This window comes from Camelus ferus, chromosome 6 (assembly GCF_009834535.1).
Source record: "Camelus ferus isolate YT-003-E chromosome 6, BCGSAC_Cfer_1.0, whole genome shotgun sequence".
Lineage (NCBI taxonomy): Eukaryota > Metazoa > Chordata > Mammalia > Artiodactyla > Camelidae > Camelus > Camelus ferus.
The window spans coordinates 56,254,187-56,276,815 of record NC_045701.1 but is presented as its reverse complement, the minus strand read 5'-3'; the positions used below and the strand labels follow the sequence as shown (position 1 = coordinate 56,276,815).

The window sequence follows — 22,629 nt, the reverse complement described above, 5'->3', positions numbered from 1 at the left end:
TGATGGGAAAGGGTGCCCCGGGGCTCCATTGTGGTTTCTGCGGTAGGGAGTTGGAGAGGTGGGGCAGGCAAGTTTGAGCAATCTTAGGATTGGATGGTTTGTATAATTTTGGCAGGCTCTTGGCTTTGAGGGTGGTCTCTAGTTGTTCAAGTCCCTGGCCCGGGGGTGATTCAGGGCAGGGCATGTTGGCTTGTTGCGAGAGCATTTGATAAAGGTGGTTGGGGATGTGGACTTTGGATTTGTTGGTTTGTATATGAAAGTTGTGTTCACAGACAAGCTGTTTGTTATCTCTAAGAATTAGCTAGCTCTGGGAGGGCAGTCTCTCCCCAGGTTCGCAAGGGCCTCTAGATGACAAAACATCAAAAAATACAGAAAATAAGAAACATGCTAATACAGGGAGATCTTCTCAGACATCTTCCAAGAAAATCTTTAAAATCTGATACTTAGAGCCTGGTTCTTTCCTCTCAGTGGGAAGGCTTTTCATAATTATGTCTGATAACAGAAGAGAACAGGGCACAGTATCCCTTCTCCTTTCTATGACTCATATGCCTCCTTGGCCCCTGGGTGCTGTTCTAACCTACAAAGGTGAGCAAGAAAGCCTAGTTACCCCTTATGTGAGAATCTGAGCATCACTGCCTGTTAGGCTTGGGAAGAACTTTTCAGAAGAAATGCTACTCATGAACTCCAGCCTAAATTGGCCCAATACTTCTCCCTGAAAATGCCCATCTTTTCGTAAATATGTAAGTCTATTGAAAGGTGTTATTAAACCAATGATGACTTTAACTCAAAACACGTAGGTGAAATGCATTATATAAGATAAACATACCTAAGAAAGCCAGATGCTACGAGATCAGAAAGGCTGTTCCTACTGCCCAGGGATTGGAATAGAAAGCAGAAAAGTCTGCTGTGCTTACGTGGGTAAAGTCACGTGTTTACATTTTCGCTGATAACTAGGGAAGATTCTCCTTGAAGCTGAAATTCTCGCTGCCCTCGGTCCCAGTCCCCAGTAGAATTGTCAAATCCCTCTTTTGGCTCTTAGCTACTTGATTACCTGCTGAAATCCTGCAATTGCCACAGCTGTTGCTATTTTAGCTCCTTGAATTTATGAGCACCAGTGTGTCTCCCTTTCATCTGCTTTGCCTGTTGCTTTTGAAATGAGCAGTAGCACGGGAAGGGGGTGGGGGAATGCAGCCCAAACAGTTCTGTGGAGCTGAGGGCAGCTAAGAAAAGGAGCAGCTCTTTACTTGGTGATTGGAATGGTAGCCACATTAAATGTGTGTATCTTTCTTCGGAGGAATGCCAAGTATTTTGAAAAAGAGAATCTTGACTCATCTTGCAGAATCACAAGGACACACACTAAACATAGTGGCGTGACTCTTCAGTGGGGTGACAGTGATGAAATAGAGGGGTAATCTATGGAGAGAAAACAATTATCTTCTCTCTCAAGGACGCTGTCAGCTCAGGAGGCTCTTCCTTTCGGATGATTGCCAGGTGAACAGAGTAGATGAAGGGCAGGGAGGGAGGCAGTGGGATGTGGAGGGAGGTGGTACTGTTACTGTAAGCATTTCTCTTTCTTAATGGAAATCAGCATACCCTCTGGTTTCCTCAAGGTCTAGATCAAATTGACTTTAGCCAAGGAGCAAGCCTGTCAGGCACCTTTACAAGTCCTCCGTTCTATTTGGGCTTTGATTTGGGGAAAGCTATTTTCCACATTGGTTTGGCTTTGCCTAACCTCATGTTGCCATGGCCTCAGAGGAAGGAAAATGGCTGAGAGGGTTCACTAAAGACAATAACACACGTACTGCAGAGTCAAATGTTGGAGATCTTGACATTGCCCCACAGTTGGGCTTGCTGGTTCGCTATGCACAAGTGACCAGAGTTACCAGCTGAAGCACCTCAGCATGAAACTGCTTTCTCCTGCCCTGAGCTACAAAGACTGGACCACCTGTTTCTATGCACCATGGCTCCTTCAGAAGATGGAGGGAGAGGATGCATCTCCCCACCAACATGAATTTTGGTCAATGCCAAGTGAGTCTACTCACCCCATTAAAATAAAGTTGATTTAACAAATCACTACGGAATGGCACATTTAAAGTAGGATCATTAAATGCTCTGATTTCACATTTTTGTAAGAAATTATTTGAAAGCAAAAGGAGGAAAAAGATTAATTTGGTATGTGTTTGTCAAATCTTGAGGAGCACTAACTTTCTAAACAGAGGAGAATTTTATAGAGCCCTGAAATAGAAATTGGATAAACAGAAGCTACATGCTTGAGCACAGCTCCTGCCCTGTGGTTTCAAATCCAGGCGTAGGACTTGTGCCCCCGTGTAGGGTATCATGCAGCAGACCAGTACTCCCACTGAGAATGACTAGAAAGGCCACATAAAATAAAATAAATGTTAACATTCTTTTAAAAGGCCTGAGAGTGCTGCTGATGCCTTGCCTCACGACTAGACAGGTCTATATTTTGAAGAGGGTAGAATCACACACAGAGACAGAGAGCTGTTAATCAGTAGCTCCTGTTCATCTGAGACATCTGCAAATTCTGGATGTAGAGTAAGAGCCTGAGGATCTGGTCTTTGGACAGAGGACTGCTTCTGGAGGTGGAGAAACCAGCCAAGCTCTTGACAGTTTTATAGGGTTCGAGACAATGTTAATAGAATATAGCAAGTGACTAGCTGGGAGCATGAGAATGCTACGGACATCCGTTTATGTTTCATAGAAGGAATGGAGACTGGTGGTCAATCCTGGATGAAGGTCAGGTAAGCGAGCTTCTCCAGAAAAATCTGCAGGATAAGGAACAGCTCATTAGCAAAGGGAGAGTATTCCAGAGTATTGAAATAGTGATGCTTTAATAACTAGACAAGTTCAACTGGTGAAACCCTGGGTAATCATTAGTGAAATCCATTTCACCTGCCTTCACTAATTATGGTTGCTTTACTTGCAAGTCCTCCAAACAGGGTCTAGCCTAAACAAGATGTTTGCCTGAGTTTTGTCCAGGAACTTGGAGTCAGCTGTGTCTAGTTGGAGCTGAGCTGATTAAGACTGGATGGGACCACTGACCCTCCAACTGGGCATGCGCGATGTCCACTCAGCGACCTTTTGACGTCAGAGGGCCGAAAACTCCACCCCAAGGTCGTGCTAAGCTCCTCCACCTTGCCACGCACAGAGGCCTGTGGCTAGTCACCCTTGCGCAAAGGATGATTACCGCACCCTTTTCCAGTCGCCTTTCCCCACTCTCGCCACGCCCCCTCGCTCGCCACGCCCCCCACGTCCCCCACGCTCCCCACGCTCGCCACGTCCCCCACGCTTCAGACGCTGCCGTGCTGCTTGAACGGGAAAATACTTCGGGTCCTGCCTTCAGAGAGGCAGGTTGGGAGCTTGTTCTTTTGTCTTCCTGTTTCGCTCCCTTGCAAATCAAAATCCTCTCTTTGCTGCAAACCTCAGAGTCTCAGGATTTCAGCTTACTGTGCGTCGGGCAAAATGCATCTGGTCTGGTAACAACTATCTTAAGGTACTGATTAAAATTTTTATTGTAAAGAATGAAAAGCAATGTAATATATGTATCACCAATACCTGTTTATATATAATAATAGATACATAGTCCTAATTCCTTTTTAATTAATATATCTAACATATTTCTACCATGCTCAAAACAGTCTTTTTGAAATTTAAAGTTTTTCTTTACTATCTTCGTTTCATCAGTTTAGGAGGTAAAGAAAGTGTTTGATAGGCAGAATCTGATCTGTTTGGATTATGAGAAGCTACAAATTAATGGATTATGAATTGTGTTGTAGTCTGTGGCATGTTAGGGCACTTTTAGACTTCAGGTTCCTGAGGAATAGAGCTAATAACTCTGTGTGTGTGATGTACACAGGATACCACCACCATTAGTTCTCATGAATATGCTTTTTGTTTGTTTTGCCTTTTAAATTCAGGCCTTGAGGGGACAGTATAGCTGAGTGGTAGAGCGCATGCTTAATGCACAGGGTCCTGGGTTCAGTCCCCAGTACCTCCACTAAAATAAAAATAAATAAATAAACCTAATTACCTCCCCTGGAAAAAACAAAAAGAAGAAAATTAATTCAAACCTGTAACAAGAATCCAACTCAGGCCTTTCCACTTAGGGTCTGCCTACATTTACATGTTAATGCAAGATACCGTAATATGAATGTTTTTGTATTTGTTAGGTGGTTTTTGTCTGAGATGAATATTTATAAGAATGGAAATCATTGTTAGATATTGTTAGTGATTTCACTTTGAAAAGATTTTCTCTCATTTCTCTTTCCTGCTTCTGGTTTGTATGTACTAGTATTAAGATTGAAGATGAGCTGTTAAGTGTTTTCTTCCCCACCCTCCCCAACCAAACACAAAACAATTGATAAGGCTGATAGAAGATTATAGCTATTTTTGATAATCCTAGGTTTCAAATTTTTTATTTGTGTAATTTTACCAATTTAAGCTAACAAAATGTATACCACTAAAATATTGCTTTTATCTGCTTGCATATTGGGAAATCTGTGTGAGATTTTATTCGATGTTTTTTGAAGTGTTGTATCCGTAGACTAATTCAATGGTTTTCAAACTGTCTAACTTTTTTTTTTTAATGAGATAAGAACACTTAACATGAGATTTATCCTCTTGACAGATTTAAGTGCACAATACATATTGTTGACTGTCGGTACAATGTTGTGCAGATCTCGAGAGCTTATTCATCGTATTTAACTGAAATGTCATGTCTGTTGATTAATAACTCCGCGTCCCCCCTTCTCTCCCCACCATTCTTGTCTTTGATTTTATGAATTTGACCATTTTAGATACTTCATATAAGTGGAACCATGCAGTGCTTGTCGTTCTGTGTTGGGCTGATTTCACTTAGCCTCAGGTCCTCAAGGGCCATCCATGTTGTACTGCAGAATTTCCTTCTGTTTTAAGTCTGAGTCGTATTTCATTATATGAAGATACTATGTTCACTTTATCCATGCGTCTGTCCGCAGACATTTGGGTTATTCCCTGTGAATAGTGCTGCAGTGAGGATGGGAGGGCTGATACCTCTCCAAGATCTCGACTTTCCGATTGGATATATATGCAGACGTGGGATTGCTGGATCCTGTAGTAGTTTTATTTTTAACTTTTTGGAGCAAGTTTCATACTGCTTTCTATAGAGGTTGCACTATTTTTCATTCCCACCAGCAGTGTGCAAGGGCTCCGATTTCTCCACATCCATGCCAACACTTCTCTTTGTTTTTTTATACTAACCATCCTAACAGCTGTGAGATGATGTTTTGTTGTGGTTTTGATTTGAATTTCCCTGATGATTAGTGATGAAGAACATTTTTTCATATACTTATTGATCATTTGTGTGTCTTTGGAGATGTATCTATTTAAGGCCTCATTCCATTTTTTAAATTGGGTTATTAGGATTTTTGTTACTGAGTCGTATGAGTTACTTATATATTTTGGAGATTAACACCTTCTTGGATATATGGTTTGCCAATATTTTCTCTTATTATGTAGGTTGCCTTTTCTCTCTGTTGATTGTTTCTTTATTATTTTATTTTTATTGAAGTATAGTTGATTTACAGTGTTGTGTTAATTTCTGGTGTACAATATAGTAATTGAGCTACAAATATATATATTCTTTTTCATTATAGGTTATTACAAGATATTGCGTGTAGTACCCTGTATACTGCTATGTAGTAGGACCTTGTTATTTATCTGTTTTATATATAGTAGTTTGTATCTGCTAATCCCAAACTCCTAATCTATCACCCCCTTGGGATAACTGTAAGTTTGTTTTCTATGTCTGTGAATCTTTGTTTTGTAAATAAGTTCATTTGAATTATTTTTTAGCTTCCACATATAAGTAGATCAAGTGATATTTGTCTTTCTGTGTCTGACTTCATTTAGTATGATAGTCTCTAGGTCCATCCACACTGCTGCAAATGGCATTATGTTATTATTTTTTATGACTGAGTAGTACATTGTGTGTATGTATGTGTGTGTGTGTATATATATATACACACACACACATACATACATACACACACACACAACTTCTTTATCCAGTCATCTGTTGATGGACATTTAGGTTGCTTCCATGTCTTGGTTATTGTAAATAGTGCTGCTGTGAACATTGTGTTGTGTGTATCTTCTCAAATTATGGAGTTTTCTCTGGATATATGCCCAGGAGTGGGATTGCTGGATCGTATAGTAACTCTGGATCATATGGTAACTCTATTTTTAGTTTTTTGTGGAATCTCCATACTGTTTTCCATAGTGACTGCACCAAACTACATTCCCACCAATAGTGTAGGAGGATTCCATTTTCTCCACACCCTCTCCAGCATTTGTTTTGTGACCTTTTTCTATTTATTCATTTTATTTAAGTACAGTTGTTTTATAGTGTTAATTTCTAGTGTACAGCATAATGTTTCAGGTATACATATATTCCTTTTCATATTCTTTTCACTATAGATTATTACAAGATACTGAATGTAGTTCCCTGTGCTATACAGCAGGACCTTGTTGTTTATCTAATTTATGTATAGTAGTCAGTATCTGCAAATCCCAAACTCCTTGTTTATCCCTCTATCACCCTTTACCCACTTAGTAACCATAAGTTTGTTTCCTATGTCTGTAAGTCTGTTTCTGTCTTGTAAATAAATTAATTTGTCTCATTTTTTTAGATTTCACATATAAGTGATATTATATGGTATTTTTCTTTCTCTTTCTGGCTTACTTTGAGTGACAATCTCCAGGTCCATCCATGCAGTGGCGAATGGCATTATTTCCTTCTTTTTTATGGCTGAATAGTATGTGTGTGTATACACACACACACACACACAACTTTATCCAGTCATCTGTCAATGGACATTTAGGTTATTTCCAAGTCTTGGCTATTATAAATAGTGCTGCTGTTAACACTAGGGTGCATGTATCTTTTAGAATTAGAGTTTTCTACAGATATATGCCTAGGAGTGGGATTGCTGGATCATGAGGTAAGTCTATTTTCAGTTTTTTAAGGAATCTCCATCCTGTTTTCTATAATGGCTGCACCAAACAACATTCCCACCAACAGTTCCCTTTTCTCCACGCCCTCTCCAGTGTTTATCATTTGTGGACTTTTTAATGATAGTCATTCTGACTGATGTGAGGTGATACCTCATTGCAGTTTTGATTTGAATTTCTCTGATAGTGGTCCTGAGCATTGTTTCATGTGCCTGCTGGCCATCTGTATGTCTTCTTTGGAGAAATGTCTATTTAGGTCTTCTGCCAATTTTTTAATTGAATTTTTAAAAATTGAGTTGTGTGACTGTTTGTATTCTTAATTTCTAGAATAACTTAATTGCCTTGTCACATTGTTTGCAAATGTTTTCTCCCAGTCCACAGATATTCTTTTCACTTTAGGGTTTTCTTTATTGTGCATTAGCTTATAAGTTTGATGAGGTCCAATTTGTTTTTTGCCTTTATTTCTATTGCCTTGGGAGATTGACCTATGAAATCATTGTTACAATTTATATCAAAGAATGTTTTGCCTATGTTTTCTTCTAGGAGATTTATGATGCCCTGTCTTTAAGGTTTTAAGCCATTTTGAGTTTATTTTTGTGTATGGTGTGACAGAGTGTTCTAACTTCATTAATTTACATATGGTTGTCCAGCTTTCCTAACACCATTTGCTGAGGAGACTGTCTTTCCTTCATTTTATATTCTTGCCTCCTTTGTCAAAGATTAGTTGACTGTAGGTGTGGGGTTTATTCTGTTCCATTGATCCGTGTAACTGTTTTTGGGCCAATACTGCACTGTTTTGATTACTGTTGCTTTGTAGTGTTGTCTGAAGTCTGGGAGGGTTATGCCTTCGATTTTGTTCTTTTTCATCAATGTTGATTTGGCAATTCTGTGTCTTTTGTGATTCAATATAAATTTTAGAATTATTCTAGTTCTGTGAAAAATGTCATGAGTATTTGATAAGGATCACATTAAATCTGTAGGTTGCTTTGGGTAGTGTGGCCATTTTAACAATGTTCATTCTTCCAATCCAAGCATGGTATATCTTTCCACTTCTTTAAATCATCTTCAGTTTCCTTTATCAGTGTTTTATAGTTCTCAGCATATTTCTTTCATCTCCTTGGTCAGGTTTATTCCTAAATATTTTTTTCATGTGATTTTAAAAGAGATTTTTTAACTTTCTTTTTCTGATCTTTCATTATTAGTATAAAGAAATGCAACAGATTTCTGTATGTTATTCTTGTATCTTGCTACCCTGCTGAATGTATCAGTTCTAGTAGTTTTTGTGTGGAGTCTTTCAGGATTTTCTATATATAGTAATATGTCATCTGCATATAGTGACAGTTTTACTGCTTCCTTTCAAATTGGATTCCTTTAATTTCCTGTTTTTTGCCTGATTGCTATAGCTAGGACTTCCAATACTGTGTTTAACAGAAGTGGTGAGAGTGGGCATCCTTGTTTTCTTGTTCCAGATTTTAGTGGGAAAGCTTTCAACTTTTCACTGTTGAGTTTTATGTTGGCAGTGGGTTTGTCATAAATAGGTTTTATTATGTTGAGATCTGTTCCTTCTATACTCACTTTGGTAAATTTGTATCGTGAATGAATGTGGAATTTTATCAGATGCTTTTTCTGCATCTGTTGAGATGATCATGTGGGTTTTGCTCTTTCTTTTGTTGATATGAGGTATCGCATTGATTGATCTGTGAATGCTGAGCAAACCTTGTGACCCTGGGATGAATCCAACTTGATTGTAGCGGATAATCTTTTGTATGTGTTGTTGGATTCGATTTGCCAATATTTTGTTGAGAATCTTTGCATCTATATTCATCAAAGGTATTAGCCTATAATCTTCTCTTTTGGTAGTGTCTTTGTCTGGTTTTGGTATCAAGGTAATGATGACTTCATAGAATGAGTTTGGGAATGTTCCCTTCTCTCCAGTCTTTTGGAAGAGGTTGAGAAGGATTGGTATAAATTCTTTGCATGTTTGGTAGAATTCCCCAGCAAAGCCATCTGGTCCTGGACTTTAGTGTGTAGGGAGACTTTTTAAATTACAGATTCTATTTAACTTCTAGTGATCAGTCTGTTCAAATGATCTATTTCTTCTTGATTCAGTTTTGGTGGACTGTATGTTTCCAGAAACTTGTCCATTTCTTCTGGGTTGTCCAATTTGTTGCCATATAATTGTTCCTAGTATTCTCTTATGGTTTTGTGTATATCTGTGGTGTCATTTTTTTCCCCCTCTTTCATTTCTTATTTTGTTTATTCAGGTCTTCTGTCTTGTCTACTTAGTGAGCCTGGCCAGAGGTTTGTCAATTTTATTTACTCTTTTGAAAAACCAGCTCTTGGTCTTATTAATTTTTTCTGTTGTTATTTAATCTATATTTATTTCCTCTCTGATCTTTATTACTTCTTTCCTTCTCCTGACTTTTTTTTTAATAATTGTTTTATCTTTTTTTTTTTTGGTGGGAGGAGGTAATTAGGGTTTTTTTCCTTAATATTTATTTATTTATTTATTTATTTATTTATTTATTTATTTATTTATTTATTTATTTATTTTAGAGGAGGTACAGGGGATTGAACCCAAGACCTCATGCTTGCTAAGCATGCACTCTACTGCTTGAGCTATACCCTCTCCCCCATCCTTCTCCTAACTTTTTGTTTGTTCTCCTTTTTCTAATTCTTTTAGGTGGTAGGTCAGGCCGGGGGTTCGAGATTTTTCTTGTTTTTATAGGGAAGGCCTGTATCACCATGAACTTCCCTCTTAGGACTGCTTTTACTGCATCCTAATAGATTTTGTGTGGTTGTGTTTTCATCATCATTATTCTCAAGGTATTCTTTAATTTTCACTTTGATTTCATTGTTGACCCACTGGTTTTTTAAAAATTTTGTTTATTTATTTATTTAGTAATGTGTTGTTTAGTCTCCATGTAATTGTATTTTTCTTGTTTCTCTTTCTGTGGTTGATTTCTAGGTTCATGCCACTGTGGTAAGAAAAGATGCTTGAGATTTCTATCCTTTTAAATTTGCTGAGGCTTGTTTTGTGACCTTGTGTGTGGTCTATACTAGTCAATTTTCCATATGCACTTGAAAAAGAATGTGTATTCTTGTTTTTTTGGATGTAATGTCCTGAAAATGTCAATTAAGTGTAACTGTCCTATTGTGCTATTTAGGGTCTCTGTTGCCTTATTGATTTTCTGCCTGAAAGGTGTGTACATTGATGTAAGTAGAGTGTTAAAGTCTCCTACTATTATTGTATTCCCATCAGTTCCTCCCTTTATATCTGTTAGTATTTGTTTTACATATTTAGGTACTCCTATATTGGGTGCATCTGTGTTAACAAGTGTAATATCCTCTTCTTGTATTGAACTTTTATCATTATATAGTGGCTTTCTTTATCTTTCTTTGTGGCTTTTGTTTTAAAGTCTATTTTGTCTAATATGAATATTTTTATCCCTGCTTTCTTGTCGTTTCCATTTGCATGAAATATCTTTTCCCATCCCCTCACTTTCAAGCTATATGAGTCCTTTGCCCTAAAGTGGATCTGTTGTAGGCAACATATTGTAGGCTCTTGTTTTATTATTGAATCTGCCACTTTGTCTTTTCATTGGAGCACTTAGTTCATTAACATTTAAGGTAATCATTGATGGATGTGTTTTTATTTCCATTTCAAACCTTGTTTTCCAGTTGATTTTGTATTTCTTCTTTGCTCCTTTTTTCTTTTTGTTTTTCCTTCTGTGGTTTGATGATTTTCTTTTGTATTATGCTTGAGTTATTTTTTTTGTGTGACTCTATTGTATGTATAAACTGTTTTTCAAGTATGTTAACCCATTACTAAATCTACTTGCTTTAGATTGGTAGTCATATAGGCTCAAACACATTCTGAAGAAAAAAACTACATTTCCTTACTCTCTTCCACATTTTATGATTTTGATGTCCTCTTTTACATCTTCATGTTTATCCTTTTTGCTGTTTTTTCTAGTTATAGCTTTCACAAAAATCTTTTTAATTTTTTAAAAAAAATCTATGTACTGGCTTATTTAAGTGGTTTACTTTCCTATTGTGATTTTTCTCTTTCCTATTTAGAGGAGACTTTTCAGTATTTCTTTTAGGATAGGTTTTAGTATTGCTATATTCTTTAGTTTTTGTTTGATAAATTCTTTCTCTCTCCTTCTATTCTAAATGATAATCTTGCTAGGTAGAGTACCTTAGGTTGCAGGTTTTTCTCTTTCAGGACTTCAGATATATCCTGCCACTCCCTTCTGGCCTGCAAATTTTCTGTAGAGAAATTAGTTGACAGCCTTATGGGAGTTCTCTTGTAACTAATTCTTTGTTTTCTCTTGCTGCCTTTAGAATTTTCTCTTTATCTTTTGTCATTTAATTATAATGTCCTGGTGTAGGTCTGTTTAGGTTCATCTTGTTTGAGTCTTCCTGCACCTAGATATGTGTCCTTCTTCATGTTTGAGAAGTTTCATAATTTCTTCCAATACATTTTCAATCTCTTTTTCTCTTTCTTTTCCTTCTGGGATCCCTATTATGTGTAGATTGGCATGCTTTATTTTATCCCATAGGTTATTTATTGCTTTCACTTTGTTTTTCATTTGTCTGCTGTTTTGATTGGGTGACTTCCATTATTCTATCTTCTGGATCACTTATTTATTCTTCTGCATAATTTAGTTTGCTGGTTATTGCTTTTAGCTCAGCTTTCATCTTGGAAAATGAGTTTTCTAATTTTGTCTCTTCATAGTTTCTGGTTCCTTATTACAGTGATCTGCATTTCCACCAATAACCTTTCTTAATTCCTTCAGTATTTTATTATCTCCTTTTTGAATCTGGGATCTGGTAGACTGGAGATGTCTGTTTTATTGTTCTTTCAGGGGATTTCTCTTGTTCTTTTAATTGAGAATGGTTCCTCTGCTTCTTGATTTTATATTTCTTTGACTCTATAGATTTAGGAGTGACAGTTATCTACTGTGTTCCTGAAGGGCTGTTTTTATGTGGGACCATCCCTGTGTAGCCTGTGTGCATCTAATGTTTTTGTTGTGAGGGCTGTTTCTAGTATGGGTGGCAGCCACCCTTTTCCTCCATGTGTGCTGGCTGTTATCTCCTTGATAGTGGATATGATTGATGTAGTGGTGACCAGCACCTGCTCTGGATGTTGAGTGAGGCCTCTTCTTTGCTCTGTGGTTGTCACAGCCCTGTTGGGGGCCTGGTCTGCTTCCCAGCTGTTGGAATAGAAGCTCCCAGATCCATTTCTGAGCTGTAGTATGAGGAGACGGTACTGGAGTGCTTCTGTTGGAAGAGGAGCCGTTGAGTATTCTTCCATAGGAGCTGTCCACTGGGAAGTGCCCTGTGTGGTGTTGCCTGTTTGTGAGCCCATTTTGTAGGCTCACAAATGACACTGTGTTTGGCAATGCCCTTTGCCCCGCCTCAGCTGTGAGAATGCAGGCAGTCTGTTTGGGTATCCTATAGGCACTGTGCTCACAAAATCATCAGGGCAAGTCCATTGAAGTCAGGCACCAAAACCTGCTGTAATCACACACCTGGACCCATCCTGGGAGATACAGTCAACCCAGATCCCAACCCCACCTCTGCATGCATGTGCCCACAAAGCAAACAGCTGCTAATGCTGGACCTGCCTCAGCTCTGTGCCAGTATTCTGCTTGGATGTCTTGCAGGGGCTGAGGTTACAAAGGCACCAGTAGTGTAAATCCACCAAAGCCACTTGGGACAAGGCTCCGATTTCAGCCCTGCTCCCGAAGTCCATGGCCCCTCAGACTGGATTCAGATTTCAGTCCTGCTAGTGCTTGTGCACTCCTGAGCATGTAGAGGTGGAGCCACACTGGCTGTGAGCATGCCAAGAAGGAAGCTGCTATGGTGGGGTTCCACCTCTCTTCACTTGCATGCTTTAACAATGGGATTTTTTTATGGAGGACCTGGGATCCATTGCACACACTCCCAGTTGTGGCTTGTGCCACACTCCAGCCCCTTTAGGCTGTTTCCACACAGCCAACCCAGTCCTGTCTCTGGGTCTGTCCTCTGAAGCCTGAGTTTCAGTGTCATGCCCCTTGTGTACCAGCAGGCAAGCATCTAGGGCTGGGGAGTGCAGTGAGGTGGCACAGATCCTCTGTGCTGGTCTCTCTCTGTTCTGCCAGCCACAAAGCAGCTGCTGTGCTCTCTTCTGAGCTTCTGAAGGTCCCTTTCTGTCTCAGCTGATCTCTGGGTTGGTGAAGGGGGTTTATAGGGTGAGGGAACCTTTTGTCTTTCACAGCTCCCTCCCAGGGGCACTGATCCCATCCTGATTCTTTTTTTTTCTGTCCTTGGTTACATGTGAACTTTCTTATAGTTTTGATTGTATGAGATCATATGTCAGAGTTCAGTAGATATTCTGTCTACTGTTCTGTATGTAGATTATTTTTGATGTATTTGTTGGAGGAGGTAAGCATCACATTCTTCTATTCTCCTGTCTTGATCTCCCTTCTGACTTGTTTCTTTTCCTGTTCAGAAGCTTTTTAGTTTGATGTAAGTCCTACTTTATTTTTGTTTTTGTTCCCTGTTCTTTTGGTGTCATATCCATGAAATCATTACCAATACCAATGTCGTAAAGCTTTCCCCCTATGTTTTCATCTAGGGCTTGTACATTTTCAGGTCTCTTGCTCAAGTTTTTAACCTATTTGCAGTTGATTTTTGTGTGCAGTGCAAGATACAGTTCCAACTTCATTGTGTTACATGTGGCTATCCAGTTTTCCTAGCAACAAGTAGCTGAAAAGACTTTCCCTATTGTATATTCTTGATATCCTTGTTGAAAATTAGTTGACCATTGATGCATGGGTTTATCTGTGGGTGCTCTATTCTGTTCCATTGGTTTGCATGTCTTTTTATGGCAGTACAACACTTGTTTTTTAAATTGCAATATCATTGAGAGTACCATACTTTTTGATAATTGTATCTTTCTAATATGTTTTAAAATCAGAAAGTGTGATACCTCCTAGTTTTTTGTTCTCTCAGAATTGATTTGGATATTTGTTGTCTTTTGTGTTTTCATATGAATTGTAGAATTGCTTTTTCTATTTCTATTAAAAAAAAAACCTTTGTAATTTTGATAGGGATTGCATTGAATCAGTAGGTTGCTTTGGGTAGTATGAACATATTAACAATATTAAATCTTCCAATTCATGAACATGGGATGTTTTCCCATTTGTTTCTTGCTTAATTTCTTTCATTGATGTTTTTAGTTTTCAGTATATAAATCTTTCACTTCCTTAGTTTATTCCTAGGTATTTTATTCTTTTTGGTACTATTGTGAATGGGATTGTTTTCCTAATTTCCTTCTCAGATAGTTCATTGTTAGTGTATAGGAATGCAATTAATTTTTGTATGTTGACTTTTGTACCCTGCAACTTTACTGAATTTATTTATTATAATTTTTTAAATGGAGTCTTGGAGTTTTCTATATATAATACCATGCTTTGTGAAAACAGGGATAATTTTATTACTTCCTTTCTAATTTGGATGCTTTTTATTTCTTACCCAATTACTCCAGCTGGACATAGGTCCAGTATTATGTTAAATAGAACTGGTGAGAGTGGTCATCCTTGACTTGTTCCTGATTTTTAGAGAAAAAACCTTGTTTTTCCCACTGAATATGTTAGCTGTGAGCTTTTCATTTACAGCCTTTATAATTTTGAGGTATTTCCCTTCTATTCCTAGTTTATTGAGAGTTTTTATTATGAATTCATTATGAAGTTGAATTTGATGTTTTTTGTATCAGTTGAGACAATCATGCAATTTTTATCTTTATTCTTATGATGTAATATATCACAGTAATTGACTTTCATATATCAAATCATCTTTGTATTGCAGGTATGCATTCCAGTTGGTTGTGGTGCATACCCTTTTAATGTGCTGTTGGATTAAGTTTGCTAGCATTTTGTTGAGGACTTTTGTATCTATATTCATCAGAGATATTGGCCTGTAGTTTTCTTTTCTTGTAGGGTCTTCATCTAGCTTTGGTATGAGAGTAATGCTGGCCTTATAAAATAAATTTGGAAGGGTTCCCTCCTTACCAGTATTTGGGAAGAGTTTAAGATGATTGGCACTAATTCTTCTTTACATGTTTGGTAGAATTCACCAGGGAGGCCATTTGATCCTGGGCTTTTCTTTGTTGGGAGATTTTTCCTTAAACCCTGGCTCTCATTTTCTTTTTTATCCCCATTTTTTAATTGACGTATACTTGATTTACAATGTTGTATTAGTTTTTCATGTATAGCATAGTGATTCAGTTATATATATATATACACACACACACACACATATTCTTTTTCATTACAGGTTACTACAATCCATTGAATATAATTCCCTGTGCTGTACAGTAGGACATTGTTCTTTATACTGTATGTAGTAGTTTGTATCTGCTATTGTTGAGAGATTTTTGATTACTGATGATTACTGAGTCAACATTCATGGTAGTTATGGGTCTGTTTATGCTTTCTATTCATGATTTAGTTTTGCTAGGTCCTATATAATCAGGAATTTATCCATTTCTTCTAGGTGTTCCAGTTTGTTGGTGGATAATGGTTCATAGTAGTATCTTGTGATCCTTTTTATTTTTGTCATCAGTTGTAATGTCTCTTCTTTCATTTCTCACTTTGAGTTTTCTTTTTTCCCTCTTAGTCTAGCTTAAGGGTTTGTCAACTGTTTCATCTTTCAAAAAACCAACTCTTTGTTTTCCTAGTTTAAAAATTTTTGTTTTATTTCTGCTCTTTACTTCCTTCCTTCTCCTAATTTTGGGCTCAGTTTGTTCTTTTTCTAGTTCCTTGAGGTGTAAAGTTAGGTTGTTTATTTGAGATCTTTCTTCTTTTAAAAATATATGCCATGAATATCTTAGTCTATAAATTTTGATACGTTGTAATTTCATTTTCTTTTGTCCTGAGGTATTGTCTAATTTCCTCTTTGCATCAGGCATTACCCAAGAGTGTGCTATTGAGTTTCCACATTTTTGTGAGGTTTCCACTTTCCCTTATGTTATTATTTCCTAGTTTTATTCCATTACAGTAGGAAAAGACACTTAGCATAATATCAATCTCTTAAATTTGTTGAGACTTCTTTCATGACCTGACATATGATCAATTTTAGTCCAATTTTGTCATCTCCCATGGGAAAAACAGTGAGATTAAGCAACTTGCCTGAAATCGCACAATTAATTAGAGATCACACAATTATCAGAAATATACCTAACTGAGTGCTCTTCCCACTGACCACACTGGCTTTTAAAAATTTATCTATTGAAGTAGTCAGTTACAACGTGTCAACTTCTGGGGTACAGTACAATGTCCCAGTCATGCATATACATACGTATATTTGCTTTCATATTCTTTTTCATTAAACGTTATTACAAGATATTGAATATATAGTTCCCTGTAATATACAGAAGAAACTTTTTAAAATCTACTTTTATATATAGTGGCTAACATTTGCAAATCTCGAACTCCCAATTTATCCCTCCCCACTCCCTTTCTTCCCTGGTACCATAAGTTTGCTATGTCTGTAAGTCTGTTTCTGTTTTGTAAATATGTTTGTGACTTTTTTTTAAACATCCCACATATAAGTGATATTATATGGTATCTTTCTTTCTCTTTCTAGCTTATTTCACTTAGGTGGACCTTGAGATTGTCATTCTGTGTTGCTGCAAATGGCATTATTTTATTCTTTTTTATGGTGGAATAATATTCATTTATTTATATATATACCACATCTTTATCCAGTCATCTGTCAATGTACATTTAGGTTATTTCCATGTCTTGGCTATTGTAAATAATGCTGTGAACATTGGGGTGCATGTATCATTTCAAATTAGAGTTCCCTCTGGATATATACCCAGGAGTGGGATTGCTGGATCATATGATAAGTCTATTTTTTGTTTTTTAAGGAATCTGCATACTGTTTTCCATAATGGCTGCCCCAAACTACATTCCCACCAGCAGTGTAGGAGGGTTCCCTTTTCTCCACATACTCTCCAGCATTTATCGTTCATGGACTTTTGAATGATGGCCATTCTGACAGGTGTGAGGTGGTACTTCATTGTAGTTTTGATTTGCATTTCTCTGATAATTAGTGCTATTGAGCATTTTTTCATATGCCTTTTGGCCATTTGTATGTCTTCACTGGAGAACTGCTTGTTTAGGTCCTCTGCCCATTTTTGAATTTGTTCATTTTTGTTTGTTATTAAGTTGTATGAGCTGTTTGCATATTCTGGAAATTAAGCCTTTGTCAGTCACATCATTTGCAAATATTTTCTTCCATTCCCTAGGTTGTCATCTTGTTTGCTTATGGTTTCCTTTGCTGTGCAAAAGCTTATAATTTTAATTAGGTCCCAATTGTTAATTTTTGCTTTATTTCTATTGCTTGGGGAGACTGCCCTAGGAGAACATTGCTAAGATATATGTCAGAGAATGTTTTGCCTATGTTTTCTTCTAGGAGGTTTATAGTGTCTTATGTTTAAGCCATTTTGAGTTTATTTTTGTATATGGTGTGAGGGAGTGTTCTAACTTCATTGCTTTACATATGGTTGTCTAGCTTTCCCAACACCACTTGATGAGGAGATTGTCTTTCCTCCATTTTATTTTCTGCCTCCCTTGTTGAAGATCAATTGACTATAGGTCTGTGAGTTTATTTTTGGACTCTCTATTCCGTTCTATTGATCTATATGTCTGTTTTTGTGCCAGTAAGACACCGTGAAGTTCCTAGAAGAAAGTCATAAAGACTGTGATACGGAGCTGTGCATATCAACAAAAGTATATATACTTAAAGATTAGGGTTTAGAACTACATGAATAACAATAGCCAAATTGGGTTCATGCTCATTTATTTCATTTAAAATAAAAGTAATCTTGAGAATGTGTGCTAATAGGTCCATAATGGCTAAAGACTACCTATTAAAGCTCTCCTCAAGAACTTAAAATACATGAGAAAAAAGGTGGCGGTCTATAGTCAAATCTGGAATGTACTAGAATATTTTTCAAGATTATAAGGTTATGTGGCCTTTTTTGCAGAACATTTTCTGAGACTTAAGTTCGTTTTTTAAATTTTAAAACAAATTATTGAGGTAACTGCACATATTAAAAGTGTATAATCTGATCGGTTTTGATATACGTGCACACCTGTGAAACAACCATCATAATCAAGATAATGAACATCTCCACCACCTCCAAGTGTTTTTTCATTCTCCTTTGTAATCCCTTTCTCCTGTACTTCCCTCCTTTCCCATATCTACAGGCAACCACTGATAGTTTTTGTCAATATAGATTACTTTGCACCCCCTAAATCTTACATAATGGTATTTACATAGTATATATATTTTTGCCTGACTTCTTATACTAAGCATAATTATATTGAGATATAACATGGATAATCTTATTATATCAATAACATATAGCATGTATTAATAGTTCATTCCTTTTTATTCATCCCATTATATGAATATATCAGTTTGTTACCTATTTACCTATTGGTGGACATTTGGGTCATTTACTGTTTCATATTAAAACTATTATGAGAATTCATGTAGTCTTTAGGAATAGATGCTTTAATATCTATTGGGTAAATACTTAGGAATGGAATAGCTGGGTCATGTGGTAAATATATGTTTAACTTTTTAAGAAATTGCTTTTCTAACATGGTTGTACCATTTTACATTATCATCAGCACTATATGAGATGCCAGTTCCTCTACATTTTTGTCAACACTTAATATGGTCAATGTTTTAAATTATAGCTCTTCCAATAGGTGTGTGGCAGTACCCATTGTATTTTTGTTTTCAGTTTTATTAGGTAAAATTGATACAATTTGATTTCATATATACAATATATTGCATGCAAATACATATATACAATATACTGCACATATTTTCTTTAAATTTACTTATATGTACTGTTCATTGTTTCTAAGAACAGTTTAGAGCTTTAGCTTTTTAAACTTACATAGTTATCAAAGGAATAAAGCAAACCACAAAATAAGAATCAACAGACTGCAGTAATCCAATCATAAAGGACAGTCAAGTGTGCTTATACATATTCAAGAAATCAGTCATCTAAGTTATAAGTAATAAGTAGTTCATTAGTGTCTTTTTTTTTTAGGTTCCACATATAAATGATATCATATGGCATTTTTCTTTCTCTTTTTGGCTTACTTCACTTAGAATGACAATCTCCAGTTCCATCCATGTTGCTGCAAATGGCATTATTTTATTCTTTTTTATGGCTGAGTAGTATTTCAGTGTGTGTGTGTGTGTGTGTGTGTGCGTGTGTGTGTGTGTGTATGTATACACACACCCCACATGTTCTTTATCCAGTCACCTGTTGATGGATATTTGGGTTGTTTCCATGTCTTGGCTATTGTAAATAGTGCTGCTATGAACACTGGGGTGCATGTGTCTTTTTAAATTATGATTTTCTCTGGGTATATGCCCAAGAGTGGGATTGCTGGATCATATAGTAAGTCTATTTTTATTTTTTTAAGGAATCTCAATACTGTCCTACACTGTGGCTGCACCAATCCACATTCCCACCAATAGTGTAGGAGGGTTCTGTTTTCTCCACACCATTTCCAGCATTTATCATTTGTAGACTTTTTAATGATAGCCACTCTGGCTCGTGTGAGGTGATATCTCACAGTTTTGATTTTCATTTCTTTAACAATTAATGATATTGAGCATCTTTTCATGTGCTTGTTGGCCATCTGTTTGTCTTCTTTGGAGAGATGTCTGTTTAGGCCTTCTGCCCATTTTTTGATTGGGTTGTTTATTTCTTTGATTTTAAGGTGTATGAGCTGTTTGTATATTTTGGAAATTAGTCCCTTGTCAGTCACATCATTTGCAAGTATTTTCTTCCATTCTGCAGGCTGTCTTTTTCTTTTGTTGATGGTATCCTTAGCTGTGAAAAAGCTTTTAAGTTAAATTAGATCCCATTTGTTTATTTTTGCTTTTATTTCCATTACTCCAGGAGCTGGTTCAAAAATATATGTTGCTGTGATTTATGTATAAGAGTTTTCAACCTGTGTTTTCCTCTAGGAGTTTTATAGTATCTGGTCTTACATTTAAGTCTTTAATCCATTTTAAGTTTAAGTTTTATTTTTGTATATGGTGTTAGAGAATGTGCTAATTTCAGTCTTTTACAGTAGCTGTCTGGTTTTCCCAGCATGACTTATTGAAGAAACTGTCTTTTCTCTATTGTGCATTCTTGCCTCCTTTGTCATAGATTAATTGACCATAAGTGCATGGGTTTATTTCTGGACTTTCTATCCTGTTCCATTGATCTATATGTCTGTTTTTGTGCCAGTACCATACTGTTTTGATAACTGTTGCTTTGTAATATAGTCTGAAGTCAGGGATCATGATTTCCCCAGCTCTGTTCTTTTTCAAGATTGTTTTGGCTATTTGGGGTCTTCTGTGTTTCCATACAAATCTTAACATTGTTTGTTCCAGTTCTGTGAAAAATGTCATTGGTAATTTGGTAGGGATTGCACTGAACTTGTACATTGCCTTGGGTAGTATGGCCACCCTAACAATACCCAGTCCCCCATGGTACATTCCCCCATCTGTGTATGTCGTCCTCAACCTCTCTCATCAGTGTCCCACAACCCTCAGAGTAAAGGTCTTTTGCCTTCTTGGGTAGATTCATTCCTAGGTATTCTGTTCTTTTTGGTGTGATAGTAAATGGTATTGTTTCCTTAATTTTTTTTCTACTATTTCACTGTTAGTGTATAGAAATGCAACTGATTTCTGTATATTAATTTTGTATCCTGCAACTTTACCAGATTCATTGATGAGTTCTTGTAGTTTTCTGGTCGCTTCTTTAGGGTTTTCTGTGTATAGTATCATGCCATTTGCAAACAGTGACAGTTTTACTTCTTCATTTCCAATTTACATTCCTTTTACTTCTTTTTCTTCTCTGATAGCTATGGCTAGGACTTCCAAAACTATGTTGAATAAAAGTGGTGAGAGTGGGCATCCTTGTCTTGTTCTTGATCTTAGAGGAAATACTTTCAGCTTTGCCCCATTAAGTATGATGTTAGCTGTGGATGTGTCATATATGACCTTTATTATGTTGAGGTATGTTCTGTCTGTGCCCACTTTCTGGAGTTTTTATCATAAATGGATGTTGAATTTTATCAAAGCTTTTTCTGCATCTATTGAGACAATATATGGTTTTTATTCTTCAGTTTGTTAATCTGGTGTATCACATCAATTGATTTGTGGATATTGAAAAATCCCTGCATCCCTGGGATAAATCCCATTTGACCATGGTGTATGATCCTTCTAATGCATTGTTGAAGTCAATTTGCTAGTATTTTGTTGATGATTTTTGCAATTATATTCATAAGTGATATCAGCCTGTAATTTTCTTTTTTTGTGATATCTTTGTCTAGTTTTGGTATCAGGGTGATGATGTCCTCATATAATGAGTTTGGAAGTCTTCCTCTGCAATTTTTTGGAATAGTTTGAGAAGGATAGGTGTAAACTCTTCTCTAAATGTTTGGTAGAATTCACTTGTGAAGCCATCTGGTCCTGGACTTTCATTTGTTGGCAGTTTTTAAATTACTGATTCAATTTCAGTATTGGTAATTGGTCTATTCATACTGTCTTATTTCTTCCTGGTTCAGTGTTGGCAAATTGTACCTTTCTCAGCAATTGTCCACTTCTTCTACATTGTCCTTTTTGTTGGTGTATAGTTGCTCATATCCTCTTATGATCCTTTGTTTTTCTGTGGTATTGGTTATAACTTCACTTTTATTTTATTTAATTTTTTATTTTATTATTTTTTATTGAAGTACAGTGAATTACGATGTGTCAATTTCTGGTGTACAGCACAATGTCCCAGTCATGCATATACATACCTACATTGATTTTCATATTCTTTTTCATTAAAAGTTATTGCAAGATATTGAACATAGTTACCTGTGCTATATGGAAGAAACTTTTTTTAAAGGTTATTATAAGATACTGAACATAGTTCTCTGTGATACACTGAAGAAACTTTTTTAAAAATCTATTTTTATATATGGTGGCTAACATTTGTAAATCTCAAACTCCCAAATTTATTCCTTCCCATCCCTTTCCCTGGTAACCATAAGATTGTTTACTATGTCTGTGAGTCTGTTTCTGTTTTGTTGATGAGTTCATAGTGTCTTTTTTTTTTTTTTTTGGATTGCACATATGAATAATATCATATGGTATTTTCTTTCTCTTTCTGGCTTACTTCACTTAGCATGATGATCTCTGGGTCCATCCATGTTGCTGCAAATGGCATTATTTTATTTTTTATGGCTGAGTAGTATTCCATTGTATAAACATACCACTGCTTCTTTATGCAGTCATTTGCCGATGGACATTTAGGTTGCTTCCATGTCTTGGCTATTGTAAATAATGCTACTGTGAACATTGGGGTGCATGTATCTTTTTGAATTAAAGTACCCTCCAGATATATTCCCAGAAGTGGGATTGCTGGATCAAATGGTAGGTTTATTTTTAGTTTTTTAAGGAATCTGCATACTGTTTTCCATAATGGCTGCACCAAACTACATTCCCACCAGCAGTGTAGGAGGGTTCCCTTTTCTCCACACACTCTCC

At 36.5% G+C, this 22,629-nt stretch overlaps 1 long non-coding RNA gene across 2 annotated transcripts in view; it reads left to right on the top strand.

The window, feature by feature from the left end:
• The window catches only part of LOC106729122, a 79,896-nt gene that overhangs the window by 39,790 nt on the left and 17,477 nt on the right, over positions 1 to 22,629 (top strand). Inside the window, exon 1 of one of the 2 annotated variants that reach the window (XR_001365453.2) lies at positions 3,330 to 3,514. The exons of the other annotated variant lie outside the window; for it this stretch is intronic. This is a non-coding gene — a long non-coding RNA (uncharacterized LOC106729122). Of the gene's footprint in view, positions 1 to 3,329; positions 3,515 to 22,629 lie in introns of those variants that run through there. 2 annotated transcript variants of the gene reach the window in all.